General features: G+C 52.5%; 1 protein-coding gene across 1 annotated transcript in view; it reads right to left on the reverse strand.

The window, feature by feature from the left end:
• The window catches only part of EMP2 (epithelial membrane protein 2), a 31,653-nt gene extending 19,091 nt beyond the window's left edge, over positions 1 to 12,562 (reverse strand). The window contains exon 1 of the mRNA XM_015409928.1: positions 12,437 to 12,562. The gene's annotated coding sequence lies outside the window, so the exon portion shown is untranslated. The remainder of the gene's footprint in view (positions 1 to 12,436) is intronic.
• Positions 12,563 to 14,158: the final 1,596 nt, after the last annotated feature.

A 14,158-nucleotide genomic window follows, 5' to 3' on the forward strand; every position in this document is an offset into this window, starting at 1 on the left:
TTTCCCGCCCTTGGGTGCAGCAGAAGTTCACGGCTAGGCCGGCTTGCCACCGTAAGTCACCCCAAGGATGCCTTGGTGAAAGCCCTCCGTGCCAGAGCCCTTGGGCCCCGCTGTCAGAATCGGGCCTTTGCACGGGTCCTCGGGCCATCATACTTGTTACTGTAGTTCCCTGATGTACATAGCTATGCTCTGTTACTCTATGGCCAGTTCCCCCCCCCCTTTTCCTGTAGTTCCCAAGCTCCCGTCTCATACCTGCTGTTACGGTATCAATCTGCCAGGCCCTCCTCTGACATTCTTGAGGAGGGGTGCGGGAGACACATCTGTGTGGACTGTAGATTAGCTGCGCTTGCAACTCTGTGAAAAGTGAGCCTCCTCCGCATGGGCTTTGGGGAACATTCGCCGTTCCTCGTTCCCATAGCCTTGCAAGGAGACCTAAGTGATAACATTTATACCATCTTACTTGTACCTAGCAGTTCGAACGCAAGAAATTGCAAGTAGATAAATAGGTACCACTTCAGTGGGAAGGTAACAGCATTCCGTGCGCCTCGGTGTTTAGTCACATGACCACAGAAACGTCTTCGGACAGCGCTGGTTCTTCGGCTTTGAAACGGAGATGAGCACCGCAACCCTAGAGTCGGACTCGACTGGCTTTCGAGCAAGGGAGCCAGTTTGGTGTAGTGGTTAAGCGTGCGGACTCTAATCTGGGAGAACAGGGTTCGATTCCCCACTCCTCCACTTGCACCTGCTGATGTGACCTTGGGTCAGTCACAAGCTCTGGCACAGCTGTCCTTGAAAAAGAGCCGTTTCTGTCAAGAGCTCTCACAGCCCCACCTGCCTCTGTTGTGGGGAGGGGAAGGGAAAGGAGTGTGTAAGCCGCTCTGAGACTCCAAGTGAAGGGCGGGGTATAAATCCAATCTCTTCTCTTCTTCTTTACCTTTTTAGACCTCCACAGCTCAGAGGGAGCATTGTTCCCAAGGCCTGCCCGATCCAAGTTCCAACCCCAAAATCTCCACAGCATGGGAGTTGGCAACCGTGTGTGGGACAGCAGATCTACTGGCCCGGAGGAGTGTTTCTTGGGTTCCCCTTATCCAATACTTCTATCGAATTTCCCAGGCAGACTGGACGAATTTTATATTTCCCTCCTCCTTTCCGACTGTTCGAAAGAGGGCTACCTTTAAGGTGACCAAATTCTGCGCTTCAGCATGGTTAAATCTTTTTAAAAGATCAGCCAATTAAGCGGCTTTGAGATTTTATTGTATGTAGACAGGGGTCGTTTCGTAGAAAAAGAGCTAGGGGGACTCATTAGCATAACTCATTAGCATATGCCACACCCCCTGACATAACCGGAAGTGTGTCATAAGGCCACACACCCTGACATAACCAGAAGTGTGTCATAAGGCCACACACCCCGCCCCCAACGGTCCCGGCCGCTGGCGGCGGCTTTGCAGCTCCACTGCTGAGCCCCATGAGGGGCCCGGCGGTGGACCTGCAAGGCCGGCGGGAGTGCAAGGAAGCCCCGCGAAGGCCCTCCCTGGCCCCAGGCAGGCAGGGGTGGGGAGAGGCAGGGAGGAAGCAACTTACCCTCCCTCTTCTCCTGCCTCCTCCTGGCTGAATGAGGGCCGGAAGCGGGGCGGCCGGAAGCAGGGGGCGGGGCTTCGTCATGTGCCCCGCCCCCCGTACCTCACCCGGGGGAACTGCGATCCCCCGCGATCCCCCCCGAAATGGCCTCTGGCTCCGTCCTACCATCACCAACCATGTCACAAGCAGTGTTCCCTCTAAGCTGAGTGAGCGTGAGCTAGCTCACAATTTTTTAGCCTCCAGCTCACAGATTTTTGTCTTAGCTCAGGAAGGAGGGGGCTCCAGAGGAAACTGATTGATGCAGTAGCCAAATCGCTTGCTCACAACTTTAAAGCCAGTAACTCACAAAGCAGAATTATTGCTCACAAGGCTCCACAGCTTAGAGGGAACATTGGAAGGGATTGCATCCATACCAGAGCAGGGAAACATGCCTTCTGCTCTCGTTGGAGGGGGGAGGTTGACAGCGGGAGTGAGAGACACCCAACTTGGGGGATCAGGGCAGCGTGGATGGACCGAACCAATGTGACGCTGGCCCTGCTTTAAACTTGCAAGGATCCATCTGCACAACGGATACGCTGGGTAATTTCCCTCCTTCTCCTCTCTCTGTTGAATAGTGAAGTGGCGAAGACCCCCACAAAAAAACTAAGTCCCCGGATGACGAGGTGGCCGGTAGCTATGCAAGGGACTCCCCAAGTAAACAGAAAAACACAACTTAGTGGATTAGAATCATGGAATCATAGAATCATGGAAGGGCCCCTAGAGACCATCTAGTCCAGCCCCCTGCCCAATGCAGGACCCGCCTAAAGCATCCCTAACAAATATTCGTCCAGCCTCTTCTTGAAAGCTGTCAATGAAGGGGAGCTAAAACCACCTCCCCAGGGAGCTGATTCCACCTCTGGACCACTCTGGCCGTGAAAACGTTTTTCCTAATATCCAGCCGATACCTTTCTGCATGTGATTTAAACCCGTTGCTTCGGGTCCCCTCCTCTGTCGCCCACTGGAACAGCTCCTGGCCCTCCTCCAAATGACAACCTTTCAAATATTTAAAGATAGATCCCCCCAAATCCTCTGAATCTGCCTCTCTACGGCCAATGGCCATACTCTGCATCAGGAGAAGAGAATGCTGGAACGGCAGCTCAGAATCTGTTAAAGAGGAAGTTGGGGGTTACATTCAGAGGTCATTTCCTGCAGGAGTGCACAGGAGCGGAGCTCCGGCAGTAAAGAGCCCAGGGGGCGGGCACATGCAACAAGCCCCACCCCCTGCTCCCAGCAGCCCGCAGTCAGAGCAAGAAGCAGCCAGGTAAGTTGCAGAGCTCCACCCCCCGGTCCAAAACAGTCCAGTGGCACCTTTAAGGCCAAGTTTTATTCAGGTACAAGCTCCCCCTCCTCTGCGAGGGCAGATCTGCACGTTCCCCCCCCCCCAATAACTAGCAAATCCAAGACAGTCCAGTGGAGCCTGAGCGGTGGGTGTCGCCTTCTGACACACTTCCGGTGATGTCAGGGGGTGTGGCATATGCAAATAAGTTATGCTAATGAGTTATGCTAATGAGCTCCTGCACCTCTTTTTCTACAAAATGACCCCTGGTTACGTCGCTCAGACTTTTTGAGAGCTTAGAGAATCCGGGAGGGGGAGATCTTTTTTGGGGGGGTGGGGGGTTTCAAGGGTCGTGTCCAACTTTTTTTCTTCTCTCCTCTGTTCTCTTTTCCCTCTGATCCCTATCAAGACTCCAGCCGGTCTGTAGCTGATAGCACACTGGCTCAATCAGTTATGATACCGGTTCCGAGCACAAAGCAAAGGCGAGGAGAAAGATGTAAGCCGCGTCAGGGAGGAAGGCCCGATGCAAGCGAAGCAAAGAGACACTCTGTCAGAGTGCAGCTTCTCATCGCCGTCTCCCTTCGCGTGCAAAGATTTGCACGAAAGGTCGAGAAGGCAAAGAAATTCAGAGATCCAGGCTTCCTTTCGAGCATGTTATTCCCTCTACCAGTTCTGTATAAGCCTGTGCACACACTGAGCTCTACCCAGTAACACCATCTTCCCACCGGGTGGCCTGGAAATCTGGGTATCCTCTGTGGCGGCACCATAACGGTGGAACAGGTACCACCAGTGTTCCCTCTAAGCTGAGTTAGTGTGAGCAAGCTCAGTTTTTTAGCCTCCGGCTCACACATTTTTGTCTTCGCTCAGGAAGGATGTGGCTCCAGTAGTCAAATCTCTTGCTCACAACTTTAATGCCCGTAGCTCACCAAGTAGAATTTTTGCTCCAGGAGACTCCACAGCTTAGAGGGGAGCATTGGAGGCGGGCAATTCCCGTGTGTTTTTAGCAAGACTCCTGTCGAAAGCCATTGGCTGTGAAATGAGTCTGCAGGCAGCATTATTGCTCAGTTGTGTGTTGTGCAGGCGGCAGGCGCAGAGATGTTTTGGCAGGCGCGTTAATTAAAGGACCGAGATGGGCTTATTTGAGCCCTGCTTGCCGCTTTAATGTCCTTTCCTGCTCCGAGCTGGGAAGCGCAAGTGATAAATGCTTTGGATAAATAAACTAATGAGCTGGGCTAACCCGGAAAAGCCCTCTGTTTGGAAACTAGGGTGTGCCCCGCCAATAAACATTTATTTATCTCACGCTTCACAGTGGTCCGCACCGGAAATGGGTTTCCGCCCGGAAGCTTTGCAGTTTCTGTTGGAGAGGAAAGTGTGAGATGGAGCCTCCCTGGGCAATTGAAACTGGGACCTTCTGCATGCCAAGCAGAGGCTCTGCCACTGGGCCACAGCCCCTCTTGACAGCTCTCCAGGGTCTCAGGTGGAGGTCTTTCCCATCACCTCCTGCCTGGTCATGTTTAAATGGAGATGCCGGGGATTGAACCTGGGACCTTCTGCATGCCAAGCAGAGGCTCTGCTACTGAGCCACAGCCCCTCTTTACAGCTCTCCAGAGTCTCAGGCGGAGGTCTTTCCCATCATCTCATGCCTGGTCCTTTTTAACTGGAGATGCCTCTGGGGATTGAACCTGGGACCTTCTGCATGCCAAGCAGAGGCTCTGCCACTGAGCCACACCCCCTCTTTACAACTCTCCAGGGTCCCAGGAGGAGGTCTTTCACATCACCTCCTGCCTGGTCCTTTCTAACTGGAGATGCTGCCGGGGACTGAACCAGGGACCTCCTGCATGCCAAGCAGAGGCTCTGCCACTGAGCCACAGCCCCTCCCCAAGAGTAAAGACCATCTTTTTTCCAGGAGGTGCTAAAATTTGACTGCTGTTCCTGGCTCCGGACTCAGTTTTTATGCCTGGATGTTGGATACGTCATACAGATGAGATCTGGTTTTGTTTTGTTTTTAATCTGCAACTCTGATTTAACAGCTGCTGTTTTCTGTCTTCGCTGGCTTTTGAATTTTGGGCTTTAAAACAGTCTTGTTTTAATTATTTTTTACATCTCCTCGGCTGTATTCCCGAAAGGTGGGAGATATCATTTTGAAATAAGCGGAAGAGAATGCTTTCGGTGTGGGGAGTTGGGGCAACTATCTGTGTCGGGTGAATGGCAGACGCCCCCCCGGGTCATTTCAGGTCAGAAAGATGGGGGCAGGTCCAAGCCACCCCCCTCCCTGCCACACTCACCACCGAGTCTGGGCTCTGCGTGCCAGTTGCTGAAAAGGAAATGAAGGGCTGGGAACTCCAGTGCCAGAAGGCGTCTGGCGTGACCTCCTGTACTGAGAAAGCGCCTGGTGAATACGCCTTGGCAGGACTCTCTAAGATGCTCAAAGCCCTTGGCACCAGAGGACACCTCACGGATCTTGAAGCGTCGACTTTACTTTCTTTTAGGTGCCGGGCCACAACACATCTTTTTGACCCAGACTTTAATCTAGGGGGGGTTTATCTGGCAGCCGACTTACATCGAATCCATAAGGTTCTCGAGGCAAGAGACGGACAGTGGTGGTTTGCCGTGGCCTGCCTCTGCGTAGCAACCCTGGGCTTCCTTGGTGGTCTCCCGTCCAAGTACCATCCAGGACCCACCATGCTTAGCTTCCGAGATCTAATCAGGCTGGACTAGCCTGGGCCAACCAGGTCAAGGCAAGAGACATTTAGAGGTGGTTTGCTCATGCCTGCCTCTGCATAGCAACCCTGGACTTCCTTGGTGGTCCCCCATCCAAGCACCAACCAGGGCCGATCCCGCTTAGCTTGTGAGATCTGGTGAGACTAGGCTGGCCTGGGCCATCCAGGTCAAGGCAAGAGATGAGCAGAGGTGGCTCGCCCTTGCCTGCCTCTGCGTAGCAACCATGGACTTCCTTGGGGGTCTCCCGTCCAAATGCTAACCAGGACCAACACTGTTGAGCTTCCAAGATCCGATGAGATCAGGCTAGCCTGGGCCGTCCAGGTCAAGGCAAGAGACAGTCAGAGGTGTTTTGCCATCGCCTGCCTCTGCATAGCGACCCTGGGCTGCCTTGGTGGTCTCCCACCCAAGTACTAACCAGGGCCGACCCTGTTTACCTCCTGAGATCTGATGAGATCAGGCTAGCCTGGGCTGTCCAGGTCAGGGCAAGAGATATTCAGAGGTGGTTTTGCCATCGCCTGCCTCTGCATAGCGACCCTGGGCTTCCTGGGTGGTCTCCCCTCCGAGTCCTAAGCTGGGCTGACCTGCCTGTCTTCTGCAATCCAGCCAGATCGGGCTCGCTGGCTTTCTGTGTCACCGACTTTTGAATGGTTTGATTCTGCTTTGGGGATAAGTTTTTATACTGCTTTACGTCTAACGCCTTGTTTCACGCCCACGGCTTGGTTTTATAGCGTGGCCATGTTTAAACTGCAAGCCGCCCCGAGCTGGGCTCCGGAGAGCCGGCAGAGAAGCCTCCCCGATAACTAAATAAATAGTACACAAAGCCCCGGTTGGAAGCAGCGTGCGCCATCCTACACGGGAGTGAATCCAGTCTGAACCTGCTGATTGACCAGGGGGCTGTTTTAGCCTGGTATATCTCTGCAGAGGACTCTGCCGTTAAATCTTGCCTGTCCTTGTCTTCTAGTGGGGACAGTCACCAATTATTTCTTCCCTTTCAGATGCTCTAAGCCCGCTTGCCGTGACCTCCTTTTGCTTGGATGGGGGAGACTAGAAAAAATATCTCTGCAGGAGAAGGTGGTGTGCCCCCCCCGTAACCACCCCCCATGTCTCTTCTCTCTTAGCATCCCACCGTCTCCCCTCTGTGGACAGGCCCCTTTCCCTTAAAGGAAGAGAGACCAGCTCATCTGTACGAAACAAGAGTGCCTCTGAGCGTGAGCAGAGCAGCAGCCATTTTCTCCCCACAAACAAGGGTAGTAGAAGAGAGAAGAGAAGAGATTGGATTTATACCCCGCCCTTCACTACCCAAGGGAGTCTCAGAGCGGCTTACAGACTCCTTTCCCTTCCCCTCCCCACAACAGACACCCTATGGGGTAGGTGGGGCTGAGGGAGCTCTGACATAAAATGCTCTTTTTCAAGAACAGCTCTTATTAGAACTACGGCTTGCCCAAGGTCATCCAGCAGCTGCAAGTGGAGGAGTGGGGAATCAAACCCGGTTCTCCCAGATTAGAGTCCGTGCACTTAACCACGACACCAAACTACACCAGACTGCTTCTGTGCAATGTTCCCTCTAAGATGATTTTTTTAGCCTCCGGCTCACACATTTTTGTCTCGGCTCAGGAAGGATGGCCCCAGAGCAAACTAACTCATGCAGTTGCCAGATCGCTCGCTCACAACTTTAATGCCAGCAGCTCACAAAGCAGAATTTTTGCTCACAAGACTCCACAGCTTAGAGGGAGCAGTGCCTCTGTCCGCAGGAAATGGCAAAATCACCCTACGTTCTCCTTAAGAGAAGTCCCTCCAATGACCAATATCTCCAAAAGAACAGACTGGCCAGAGCTGTTCTTTTGAATCTTGTAGCGTACACTTGCTCTCTGCACACAGCTCTTAAATGTTATCGCGACGGTTCGTTTTCACGGTTGCCTGCCTGACGAAACAGCAACACCAGCTCCGAGGCGCCAAACGAGTTCATGCAGAAATGGGAAGCCATTCATTCATGCAGCACCACCTCCTCCTCCTCCTCATGTTTAAATTGCTGTTCGAAATTATGAAACAGGTTCGAGGCATTTCCCCCAAAATCGCCCACGCAGAGGTGCGCCAAACTCCAGAAAGCCCACCGGCAGTACAATTAACGCAATCCATCTGCAAACGGCTCTCAGAGCACCTTTGCACCCCGGCTAAGCTGGTCTCGTGAAGGGTTCAGCCGGTGTCTGGAGAGTGACACAAAATCTGTAGGAAGCGGGTTTCCTGGGTCGCCACCGGCCTGCTGGCTCCTCGGGGTTCTGGGTGCGAAGCCTCCCACAGAACCTTGCCGTCTTTCAGAGGGTAGCCAGGCGTGGTCTGCAGTACATCTGAGCCCAGATGCACCTGAGAGACCAAGAAGAATTTTTGGGTAGAAGCATTCAAGAGTCCAAACTCCCTTCGCTGGGAAACGAAGGGAACTTTGATTCTTGAACGCTCATACCCCCAAATACCTTCCTGGTCATGTGGCGCCCCAGTCTGGAAACAGGCGGATGTGTCTATTCACATGAAACCACCACTGCCACCTGTGTTCCCTCTAAGCTGAGTTCCCACGAGCCAGCTCACAGTTTTTTAGCCTACGGCTCACACGTTTTTGCCTTGGCTCAGGAAGGACAGCTCCAGAGCAAACTACTCTATGCAGCAGCCGAATCACTCGCTCACAGCTTGAATGCCAGGAGCTTGCAAAGGGGAGTTTTTGCTCACGGGACTCCACAGCTTAGAGGGAGCACTGATCCAGCACCCCCAGCAACACGGAGGTATCATCTGTGGGAGCGGAAAAGGCTGGCCCTGGTTGCCTTCCGCACGGACTGGTGGAGAGCCAGTCTGCGACCCGTTCCTTAAATTCGAGCGGATTTACACATTGTGTTTCCATAATCCCAAAAGACACGCCTGTAGAAATGTAAGATCTGAATCCACGGCACTGAACTCATCTGCGGCCTCAAGGATGGGGCCGCCTCCCCAGAAAACACACACCTTACGATGACACAGCATGTCGTGCCGGCCGGGCACTCCTCAGGTGCCAGGGCAAGGTTGCCACCCTCCAGAGCTGTGGGTGAGTGCAGGAAACTTAGCCTTCTTCCCCCCCCCCCTGTTTTTCCTGGTACTATGTAAGGATATTGAATTTATATTATATTATGATATGTATTGTTGTTCAGTTCCAGAAACATTTATGCCTGAAGAAGATTTGTTCGAAACACGCAGGTTATGCCCGGGAGGCGTGTTGCTAGGCCTGCTTTCTAGCTGAACCACCTCATGGGAAAATACATCTACTAGGCTTGCTGGCTAAGCTGAATCATCACAGTGAGAAATACAAGCTGCCTGCTAGCTTTACCTGATGGATCATCACTTGGGGAATGTACAATAGGTTGCTGCATTGTTTGGTACAAATAACTGTACACTGGTATTTATCCTCCATCAGGAAGAAGACAGTTGGACCCTTCGTGTTATATAACTTAGTCTGAAAGTGTTTGAAATGTGATGTTGTTGTTTGAAAGTGTTTACAATACACTAGAGTTGATGTTGTGTATAAAAGGCAAATATATTTAGCTATAAGTACATGTGAATATTGTGTTTATTATTTCAACACGGTGTTTTCTGTGTTTATCTAACTCAGCCGTGTTCCCTGTGTGCTTGTTGCTGAGCCTCCAGGCGTGGCCTGGAGAGTTTCAGGGATTACAGCGGATCTCCAGATTGCATGTCAGATTCGGAAGGGTGGACGATGTGGCATTGTACCCAGCCGGGGTTCCCTCCCCTCCCCTCCCGAAAACCCTGCTCTCCCCAGGCGCCATCTCCAGGAATTTCCCAACCTGGAGTTGGCAACACTACGCCAGTCAGCCGCTCGGAGGAATGCAGGTGGAATTTCTCGAGTCCACCCTGCGTAGCTTGCAAATACATCCCCTGGTGGGGAAGGAATTAATTTGTATCATGGGTTCACACATTACATTTCCACGGGGATTCGGCTAAGGGAGGTAATTTGAGTGCAGATGGGAACCTGTAACACGTGAGAGTCCAGTCCGATAGGTCCTTCGAGACCAGCATGATTTTGGGTGGTGGTGAGCGGTGGTTCCCTCTAGGCTGGGTTAGTGTGAGCTAGGTCACAGTTCTTAAGCCTCCGGCTCACACATTTTTGCCTTAGCTCAGGAAGGGATGGCTCCAGAGCAAACTAATTTATGCAGCAGCCGAATCGCTCGCTCACAACTTGGAATGCCGGCAGCTCACAAAGTAGAATTTTTGCTCACAAGACTCCGCAGCTTAGAGGGAACAATGGTGCACAGTGTTCCGTCTAAGCTGAGTTAGTGTGAGCTAGCTCACAGTTCTTTAGCCTCCGGCTCACACATTTTGGTCTTCGCTCAGGAAGGAGGGCCCCAGAGCAAACTAATTTATGCAGGAGCCAAATCGCTCGCTCACAGCTTTAATGCCGGCAGCTCACAAAGCAGAATTTCCGCTCACAAGACTCCACAGCTTAGAGGGAGCATTGGTGGTGAGCATTCAAGAGACAACACTCCCTTCGTCAGATACAAAGCTTTGACTCTCTAAAGCTTATACCCCACCCTGACCTGGATAGCCCAGGCAAGCCCAATCTCGTCAGATCTCAGAAGCTAGGCAGGGCCGACCCCGGCAAGTACTTGGATGGGAGACCTCCAAGGAATACCAAGGCCGGGAGGCAGGGGCAGGCAATATCAAAGCCACCTCTCTGAAATGTCCAAGCCTCGCTAGAGGTGGCCAGAAGTCACCAGAAGTCAACCACAACTTCCAGGCAGGCAGCTACGCACGCGTGCACACACACACACAAATAGTCACACACCAAAAAAAGCTTATATCCTGAAAATCTAGAAAAGAGGCAGAGTCCAGGAGCACCTTACAAACAAACACCCTTTTTGGCAGGGTAGGAGCTTTCATGAGTCACGGCTCACTTCTTCGGATACAGCTAGAATGGGAGTCCGTCGGTCCTGGTATCTGAGATCGCTCCACTCTCCAAGACGTAAGGACAGATTCTAGCCGTATTCGAAGAAGTGAACAGGGACTCAACGAAAGCTCCTCCCTGCCACAAAATAGTGTTAGTCTCGAAGGTGCTCCTGGACTCCAGCTCTTCACTAGAGCCCTGCTGTAGACCAACACAGCTTCCCTCTGAAACAATAATGTGAGAATCAACTTCAGATGTTTCAGAATGAAGACAAGCAATAAACCCCCCCTTTAAAAAAAATCATCAGAAGCTAGTATTCCCATTTGCGATCCTTCCTCTAAGCTGTGGAGTCTCCTGAGTGACTGGCATTAAAGTCGTGAGCGAGCTATTTGGCTCCTGCATAAATCAGTTTGCACTGGAGCCATCCTTCCTGAGCGAAGACAAAAATGTGTGAGCCAGAGGCTAAAAAACTGTGAGCTAGCTCACACTAGTTCAGCTTAGAGGGAACATGGCAATGCTCCCTCTAAGCTGTGGAGTCTGGTGAGCAAAAAATTCTACTTTGAGAGCTACTGGCATGAAAGTTGTGAGCAAGCGATTTGGCTCCTGCATAAATGAGTTTGCACTGGAGCCATCCTTCCTGAGCTGAGACAAAAATGTGTGAGCTGGAGGCTAAAAAACTGTGAGCTAGCTCACACTAACTCAGCTTAGAGGGAACACTACTTGCAAGCAATGCTCCCTCTACGCTGTGGAGTCTTCTGAGCAAAAATTCCACTTTCTGAGCTACTGGCATTCAAGTTGTGAGCGAGCAATGGAGCTCTGGAGCCCTCCTTCCTGAGTGAAGACAAAAATGTCTGAGCTGGAGGCTAAAAAACGGTGAGCTAGCTCACACTAACTCAGCTTACAGGGAACATTGGTTGCCAGCTCCAAGATGGGAAATACCTGGAGATTTTGGAAATGGAGCCTGAGAGGGGGTGAGATTTGGGGAGCGGAGGGACTTCAATAGGGTGCAATTGTCCACCTTCCAAAGCAGCCATTTTCTCCAGGCGGACTGATGCCTGTCACCTGGAGATCAGTTGTAGTCGTAGTGGAAGATCTCCAGCAGCAGCCTGGAGATTGGCAACCGTGAGAGAGACAAAACACCGTTTTTTCAGGGCAGGGAGATCTTTGCTAAATGTCACGGCAATCCCCTTTCGCCCCACTAGAGGGGGCCGATAGCCAATAAAAATTTTTGAAAATGTTTCAGCCAATCCCTCTTAACCCTCCGCGGGCCAAATCGCCAGCAAAATAGCTACTCTTCTGCGCCAGGAAGGAAAAAAAAAAGATCTGTATATATTTTAAAAAGTGACTCTCGCGCTGTTTCTCGCCTTAAAACCGTGATAGCCGGAAACTTTTTTCAAAACAGAAACGCATTGCGAGCAGAGAATCCCGCTCTCCCATCCCAAACACAAACCGGTTCCTTTCTTTCTCAGAGGGGGGAAATCATCCGACGCTCGCCCGCGCCGCATCTCTTCCCCCCCCCCCCCCCACTCTGCAGCTGCTGTTTTGGGGGAGTTTGAAAAGCAAACCCCCCACCCACCTCTGACAGAACTGCAGAAAGCAATCCCGCCTGCCCATTTCTGGAGAGGAGGGGATTCTCTGGTGTGAAGTTGTTTTTGTCCCAAGTTGCAAAGACTTCCCCCAAACCCAAAAAAACCCTCCATTCTTCCCTTCTCTTTGTCAGCAAAGCACTTCTGCTGGTGGAGTTCCCTTTCCTTCTGCCCCCCCCCTTCCTCCTCCCCCCATCTGGCTTCCAGATTCATCCTTTTTAACAAAGAAAATCATCCCTGGGATATTCCCCCCACCCCCGCACGCCAGTTTCTCACCCACCCGCCGCCTCCCTCCTTCCCGAGGCTGTGACCACTCACCGCTGGGGCCGGAGCGAAGCTGATGGGGGCCGGACGAGGAGGAGGAGGCAGGGAGAGTGTGGCTCTTTGGGAAGTCCTTTCCTTCGCCTGCCTCCCGGAGCAGCCGCGGATGATGTCAGAGAAGCCAAACTGGGTGTGGAGAGAGAGAGAGAGAGAGAGAGAGAGAGATATGAATTCCCCCCCACCCCCAAGTGCCTCTCCAAGCAGTTTGCAGGGAAGGGAAGGGTGGCCGAGGAAAAGTACTTTGGGGGAGGGGGCATACCCCAAGCATTGCAAGCCCACCCAACTCTGCAGGAAATCCCCCCCCCCCGATTTTTTTTTCCTTAGGCACAGTTGGAGGGAAAGGAGTTGAGTTGAATGTGTTCCCAATGTGCCTTTGTAAAGCGCCCTCCGGTGTGTGTGTGGAAAGGGAAGTTTTTTCAGTTGCGAAATTAGGCATTTTCTACATGCTGAGAGAGATGTTCCTGCCAGCCAATTCCATGCCCACCTTTTCCTCCTTGAGGAAGGGAAAGAAATGTTTGATCTGTGTGTGCAAAGATTTTCTAGGTGTGGCTGAACTTTTTTTAAAAAAAGAAGACACAGATTGCTAAGCAATGCTCCCTCTAAGCTGTGGAGTCTTGTGAGCTCCTGGCATTCAAGTTGTGAACAAGCGATTTGGCTGCTGCATAAATCAGTTTGCTCTGGAGCCCTCCTTCCTGAGCTGAGACAAAAAAATGTGTGAGCCAGAGGCTAAAAAACTGTGAGCTAGTGAAAAGTATGCAGACGGAGAGTGATTTCAGCTAAGCATACCTTTATTTAGTTCAGGACAAAGACGAAGGGACCAGCTCGCAGGCTGGTTATATAGGTTCAGAAAACCCGCCACCAAGTACACCTAAACACACCCCCTACTCCCGATAGGCTATTTACAGTAACCGGGCGACCATTGGTCTCCCGGCTGAGAAGCTGGCCCTTTGATTGGGCCGGCTAGGATCCTACGGACCCATTGTCTTTGGACATGAAGCTATTGAAGAGTTGTGCCTGGCCAGCCCGGGCAAGTCCGGGCATGTCAGGCTGAATACATTACACCCCTCCCCCCTTGGTTCAGAAGGCACCCACAGACGAAGTCCTTCAAGTAGGCGGGTGGCTTCTTGGGGCGCGTCGAGCGTCGGGGCTCCGGGGTAGCGATGGGTTCGGTCTCGGGGGCCCTGGGAGCCGAGGGGCCTGGGACCGACGAGGGCGCCGAGGAGGCAGGACAGTCTGGCACCACGGTGGGAGGCGCCTCGGTTTCCTCACGGAGAGGCGGCTGTGGATCCGGTGCCGGGAGTGGGGCCGATGTGGCAGGCTCTGGGTCCTCGTCCGGATCCTCAGGGTCCAGCTGTAGCGTGCGACGGCGCAGCTGATCTATGTGCCGGTGGAGGATCTGGCCGTCCTCGCTGGAGACCTCGTATGAACGGGGGCCCTTGACCCGTATGACTCGGGCTGGGATCCATTGAGGCCCCCGGCCGTAGTTTCGGGCGTACACCGGGTCCTCTGGAAAGAACCCTCTGGCCGGCTCGTACGTCTCGGTGCCCGGGGCCTCCGGGGTTGCCCGATCTGGGTGTAACCGATCCAGTCGGGAGGCCAGGCGCAGAGATTTTCTGTGTACTACAAAGGAAATATTTGTAGGAATTCAATTTAAGAAATGCTGAAAATGAAGGTTTCGACTAAGGCCTTTGATTTCACAGATTGTAGCAGTCACCTTTC

Source organism: Gekko japonicus, unplaced genomic scaffold, assembly GCF_001447785.1.
Source record: "Gekko japonicus isolate JY-2015 unplaced genomic scaffold, Gekko_japonicus_V1.1 scaffold78, whole genome shotgun sequence".
NCBI classification, from domain to species: Eukaryota; Metazoa; Chordata; class Lepidosauria; order Squamata; family Gekkonidae; genus Gekko; species Gekko japonicus.